Source organism: Triticum urartu, chromosome 2A (assembly GCF_056163025.1).
Source record: "Triticum urartu cultivar PI428250 chromosome 2A, HENAU_Tu73, whole genome shotgun sequence".
NCBI lineage: Eukaryota > Viridiplantae > Streptophyta > Magnoliopsida > Poales > Poaceae > Triticum > Triticum urartu.
The window spans coordinates 137055562-137061561 of NC_141874.1; positions in this window are offsets into that span (position 1 = coordinate 137055562).

Consider the following 6000-nt stretch of genomic DNA (forward strand, 5'->3'; position numbering starts at 1 on the left):
TGCTATTGGTTATTGACCGGAGACGTGTCTCGGTCATGTCTACATAGTTCTCGAACCCGTAGGGTCCGCACGCTTAAAGTTTCGATGAGGGTTATATTATGAGTTTATGAGTTTTGATGTACCAAAGGTTGTTCGGAGTTCCGAATGTGATCACGGACATGCCGAGGAGTCTCGAAATGGTCGAGACGTAAAGATCGATATATTGGACGACTATATTCGGACATCGAAAAGGTTCCGAGTGATTCGGGTATTTTTCGGAGTACCGGGGAGTTACGGGAATACGGGGGAAGAAGTATATGGGCCTTATTGGGCTTTAGGGGAGAGAGAGAGGCAGGCTGCGCGCCCCCCAATGACTAGTCCGAATTGGACTAGGGGAAGGGGCGGCGCCCCCTCCTTCCTTCTCTTCCCTCTTCCCCTTCCTTGTCCCCTACTCCTACTACTTGGAAAGGGGAGGAATCCTACTCCTGGTGGGAGTAGAACTCCTCCAGGGCGTGCCATAGGGGCCGGCCCTCTCCTCCTCCTCCTCCTCCACTCCTTTATATACGGGGAGGGAGGCACCCCTTGGAGACACAACAATTGATTTGATCTTTTAGCCGTGTGCGGTGCCCCCCTCCACCATAGTCCACCTCGATAATACTATAGCGGTGCTTAGGCGAAGCCCTGCGTCGGTAGAACATCATCATCGTCACCACACCGTCGTGCTGACGAAACTCTCCCTCAACACTCGGCTGGATCGGAGTTCGAGGGACGTCATCGGGCTGAACATGTGCTAAACTCGGAGGTGCCGTGCGTTCGGTACTTGATCGGTCGGATCGTGAAGACGTACGACTACATCAACCGTGTTGTGCTAACGCTTCCGCTTTCGGTCTACGAGGGTACGTGGACAACACTCTCCCCTCTCATTGCTATGCATCACCATGATCTTGCGTGTGCGTAGGATTTTTTTTTGAAATTACTATGTTCCCCAACAGGAAATTGCTACGATGATTCCCTGCACTTGGTTATTATCAGCCCATGAGGCCCAATAACTTCCGGGGGGGGGGGTTCCGGTAACCCCCGGTACTCCGAAACTTTTCCGAAATGACCCAAACCATTCTGATGTACGAATGTAGCCTTCTAATATATGAATCTTTATGTCTTGACCATTTCGAGACTCATCGTCATGTCCGTGATCTCATCCAGGACTCCGAACAACCTTCGGTACCTCAAATCACATAAACTCATAATACGAATCGTCATCGAGCGTTAAGCATGCGGACCCTACGGGTTTGAGAACTATGTAGACATGACCGAGACACATCTCCGGTCAATAACCAATAGCGGAACCTAGAAGCTCATATTGGTTCCTACATATTCTACGAATATCTTTATCGGTCAAACCACACAACAACATACGTTGTTCCCTTTGTCATCGGTATGTTACTTGCCCGAGATTCGACCGTCGGTATCATCATACCTAGTTCAATCTCGTTACCGGCAAGTCTCTTTACTCGTTTCGTAATGCATCATCCCGCAACTAACTCATTAGTCACATTGCTTGCAAGGCTTATAGTGATGTGTATTACCGAGAGGGCCCAGAGATACCTCTCTGACAATCAGAGTGACAAATCCTAATCTCGATCTATGCCAACTCAGTAAATACCATCGGAGGCACGTGTAGAGCATCTTTATAATCACCCAGTTACATTATGCCATTTGATAGCACACTAAGTGTTCCTCCGGTATTCGGGAGTTGCATAATCTCATAGTCATAGGAACATGTATATGTCATGAAGAAAGCAATAGCAATAAACTAAACGATCAAGTGCTAAGCTAACGGAATGGGTCAAGTCAATCACATCATTCTCCTAATGATGAGATCCCGTTTATCGAATGACAACTCATGTCTATGGTTATGAAACATAACCATCTTTGATTAACAAGCTAGTCAAGTAGAGGCATACTAGTGACACTCTGTTTGTCTATGTATTCACACATGTATTATGTTTCCGGTTAATACAATTCTAGCATGAATAATAAACATTTATCATGAAATAAGAAATATAAATAACAACTTTATTATTGCCTCTAGGGCATATTTCCTTCAGTCTCCCACTTGCGCTAGAGTCTAGATTACATAGTAATGATTCTAACACCCATGGAGTCTTGGTGCTGATCATGTTTTTCTCGTGAGAGAGGCTTAGTCAACGGGTCTGCAACATTCAGATCCGTATGTATCTTGCAAATCTCTATGTCTCCCTTCTTGACTTGATTGCGGATGGAATTGAAGCGTCTCTTGATGTGCTTGGTTCTTGGTACGTCACCAACGTATCTATAATTTTTGATTGTTCCATGCTATTATATTATCTGTTTTGGATGTTTAATGGGCTTTAATATGCACTTTTGTATTATTTTTGGGACTAACCTATTAACCGGAGGCCCAGTGCCAGTTGCTGTTTTTGTGCCTATTTCAGTGTTTCGCAGAAAAGGTATATCAAACGGAATCCAAACGGAATGAAACCTTCGCGAGGATCTTTTTTGGAACAAATGCAATCCAGGAGACTTGGAGTGGAGGTCAAGGAAGCAACGAGGCGGCCACGAGGTAGGGTAGCGGGCCCAGGGGGGCAGGCACTTTGTGTTGGAGCGATGCGGATATATATATATCCACTTGGAGCGATCCAAATATATATTCTAATTTTTGATCACCTTTCCTTTTTACACTTTTTCCTTTGGCAAGCACTTTGTGTTGGAGCGATCCGGATATATATATATATATCCACTTGGATGTAGGTTTTCATAAATTATTATTGTTGACATTACCCTTGAGGTAAAAGGTTGGGAGGCGAAACTATAAGCCCCTATCTTTCTCTGTGTTCGATTAAAACTTTGAACCCATAAATATCACGTGAGTGTTAGCAATTGTGAAATATTAAATGATACTTGAGTATGTGGAGTTTGCTGAACCAAAGCTCTTACATAGACCCTTCCCGAAAATAAGATGAATTGCAATTGTTTGATGACTAAGAGCATGGTTTGTTAGTTTTCAAGAAAGTTTATGATCTATACTTTAACATGTGAATAACTTGTTACTTAATCATGAGAAGTTTTATGAGTTGAGCTATTGTTATGATATATAATGATGGTATAAAAAGTGATTGAAAGTATCATTGATCAAACTTAAGCACTTGTTAGCATTCACACTTCATAAATTATTTCTTTTATCATTTACCTACTCGAGGACGAGCAGGAATTAAGCTTAGGGATGCTGATACGTCTCCAACGTATCTATAATTTATGAAGTATTCATGCCAAGTTTACAATAGTTTTATATGATTTTGGTATGATTTGATTAGAACTAACCCGGACTGACATTGTTTTCAGTAGAACTACCGTGGAGTTGTTTCTGTGCAGAAATAAAAGTTCTCGGAATGCGATGAAAATCAACGGAGAATTTTTCTGGAAAATATAAAAAATACCGGAACAAAAATCTACCGGAGGGGAGTCCCATGGGCCCCATGAGGGTGGGGCGCGCGCCCACCCCCCTGGGCGCGCCCTTGTGCCTCGTGGACTTCTCGTGGGGCCCCCTGACTTGTTCTCGACGCCAACCTCTCCTATAAATGCCCAAACCTCCGAAAAATAACCTAGATCGGAAGTTCTGCCGCCGCAAGTCTCTGTAGCCACGAGAAATCAATCTAGGCCCTCTCACTTGGGCAGGCAATTTGAGGAAGCCCATCATTGGAATATACAAGCCAAGTTCTATAATGTAAAATTCCCATTAGTTTATGAAAGTGACAACATAAGAGACTCTCTATCATGAAGATCATGTGGAAAAAGGATAGTAACATTGTCCCTTCTCTCTCTTTCTCTCATTTCATTTTTTATTTGGGCCTTTTTTTCTTTTTGGCCTTTTTTTCTTTTTTTTTCGTCCGGAGTCTCATCCCGACTTGTGGGGGAATCAGTCTCCATCATCCTTTCCTCACTGGGACAATGCTCTAATAATGATGATCATCACACTTCTTTTTTACTTACAACTCAAGAATTACAACTCAATACTTAGAACAAAATATGACTCTATGTGAATGCCTCCGGCGGTGTACCGGGATATGCAATGAATCAAGAGTGACATGTATGAAAAAATTATGAACGGTGGCTTTGCCACAAATACGATGTCAACTACATGATCATGCAAAGCAATATGACAATTCATAGCAAACGGAACGGTGGAAAGTTGCATGGCAATATATCTCGGAATGGCTATGGAAATGCCATAATAGGTACGTATGGTGGCTGTTTTGAGGAAGGTATATGGTGGGTTTATGGTACCGGCGAAAGTTGCGCGATACTAGAGAGGCTAGCAATCGTGGAAGGGTGAGGGTGCATATAATCCATGGACTCAACATTAGTCATAAAGAACTCACATACTTATTGCAAAAATCTATTATTTATCGAAACAAAGTACTACGCGCATGCTCCTAGGGGGATAGATTGGTAGGAAAAGACCATCGCTCGTCCCCGACTACCACTCATAAGGAAGGCAATCAATAAATAAATCATGCTCCGACTTTATCACATAACGGTTCACCATACATGCATGCTACGGGAATCACAAACTTCAACACAAGTATTTCTTAAATTCACAACTACTCAACTAGCATGACTCTAATATCACCATCTCCATATCTCAAAACAATCATCAAGTATCAAACTTCTCTTAGTATTCAATGCACTTGTATGAAAGTTTTTATTACGCCTAAAAGCAAATTGCCATGTTGTTCTAAAGGACTCTCAAAATAATATAAGTGAAGCATGAGAGATCAATTGTTTCTATAAAATAGAACCACCGCTGTGCTCTAAAAGATATAAGTGAAGCACTAGAGAAAAATCTATATAGCTCAAAAGATATAAGTGAAGAACATAGAGCATTCTAATAAATTCCAATTCATGTGTGTCTCTCTCAAAAGGTGTGTACAGCAAGGATGATTGTGGTAAACTAAAAAGCAAATACTCAAATCATACAAGACGCTCCAAGCAAAACACATATCATGTGGCGAATAAAAATATAACTCCAAGTAAAGTTACCGATGAACGAAGACAAAAGAGGGGATGCCTTCCGGGGCATCCCCAAGCTTAGGCTTTTTGGTATCCTTGTATTTTACCTTGGGGTGCCATGGGCATCCCCAATCTTAGGCTCTTGCCACTTCTTGTTCCATAATCCATCAAATCTTTACCCAAAACTTGAAAACTTCACAACACAAAACTTAACAAGAGAATCTCGTGAGCTCCGTTAGCGAAAGAAAACAAAACACCACTTCAAGGTAATGTAATGAACTCATTATTTATTTATATTGGTGTTAAACCTACTTTATTCCAACTTCTCTATGGTTTATAAACTCTTTTACTAGCCATAGATTCATTAAAATAAGCAAACAACACACGAAAAACAGAATCTGTCAAAAACAGAACAGTCTGTAGTAATCTGTAACTAACGCAAACTTCTGGAACCCCAAAAATTCTAAAATAAATTTCTGGACGTGAGGAATTTATCTATTAATCATCTGCAAAAAGAATTAACTAAATAGCACTCTCCAATAAAAAATGGCAGCAATTCTCGTGAGCGCTAAAGTTTCTGTTTTTTACAGCAGGATCAAAAAGACTTTCCCCAAGTCTTCCCAACGGTTCTACTTGGCACAAACACTAATTAAACACAAAAAAACAACCAAAACAGAGGCTATATAAATTATTTATTACTAAACAGTAGCAAAAATCAAGGAATAAAAATAAAATTGGGTTGCCTCCCAACAAGCGCTATCGTTTAACGCCCCTAGCTAGGCATAAAAGCAAGGATAGATCTAGGTATTGCCATCTTTGGTATTAGGAAAGAAAGGAGATAATTTCTTTTCTATAGAATTTATCTTTCTATTTTGAGATAGCACGTGGCCATTGATAGTGGAAGAGAGATTAAGCACATTACGGAAAATGGCATCTAAGCTAGCCCTCATTTCTTTGATAGTTTCATTTTGG